Source organism: Panicum virgatum, chromosome 9K (assembly GCF_016808335.1).
Source record: "Panicum virgatum strain AP13 chromosome 9K, P.virgatum_v5, whole genome shotgun sequence".
Taxonomy (NCBI): Eukaryota; Viridiplantae; Streptophyta; class Magnoliopsida; order Poales; family Poaceae; genus Panicum; species Panicum virgatum.
The window spans coordinates 46,378,053-46,378,972 of record NC_053144.1 but is presented as its reverse complement, the minus strand read 5'-3'; the positions used below and the strand labels follow the sequence as shown (position 1 = coordinate 46,378,972).

The following is a 920-nucleotide window of genomic DNA, read 5'->3' as shown; positions in this document are numbered from 1 at the left end:
CAAACAACCAACGGCCGCTCTGCGCCTCGTAGATTGATCCCTATGACTATGAGGCCGTTGTCCAGTCCGAACTAAAAATGCACCAGGCAGGCATCACACCTTTTCAACGCGTACGAAAACCTTGCAAGCTACAACAGTACAAGATCCGTTCGTCATCTTGTATTCTTGTACATAAGTTAGTGAACAGAACTACGATTGCTTTTGTTCGTAGAACCGATGGATACCAGTCATTTGTCAATTTGCGTGTCATCACGGTACATTCGGTTAATTTCGTTCAGTGGAAGAGAATCGGTTCCTTATATTTGGTGGTTTATTTACATGCTGACCTATTGTACGAAGAGATTAAATCATATAAATTTTGATCTCCACGTTAACCACAGCGACGAGATGGCCGAGTTGGTCTAAGGCGCCAGATTAAGGTTCTGGTCCGAAAGGGCGTGGGTTCAAATCCCACTCTCGTCAAAAGTTTTGCTTTTTTGTCTTTGTTTCTTTCTTTTCCCTTTTCAGATTCCGATTCCGATAGGCAGCTTTATTTCCTCTTTTGTTCTACGAAATTTGTCTTTGTTTCTTTCTTTTCCCTTTTCAGATTCAGATTTCCGATTCCAATAGGCAGCTTTATTTCCTCTTTTGTTCTACGAAATGTTAAACGAAAGTTGGATCTGAACCCAAGATGTGCTTACTCCATCCGTTGCTGTTCTTGCAGAATTCTGCAAAACTGCTGCCACTGAATCAATATTGCAACGTGAATTACACTATCATGAATGCAGAGCGCATCCAGCAGCCGTGTTTCGTTAAAAGTACTGTAGTAAGTTACTGACTGGTGACGATGTGGACACGTTGCACGCAAGCGGGGTCCTCCAGAATGGAGAAACGGCAACAACAGCTACCCACCTGCGACGGGCCCTAGTATTGGAAAACTA

General features: G+C 43.3%; 1 non-coding gene across 1 annotated transcript; it reads left to right on the top strand.

Annotated features, from left to right (window-relative positions):
- Positions 1 to 381: 381 nt before the first annotated feature.
- TRNAL-AAG lies at positions 382 to 462 on the top strand. The gene has a single exon. It is a non-coding gene; the product is annotated as a tRNA-Leu (tRNA).
- Positions 463 to 920: the final 458 nt, after the last annotated feature.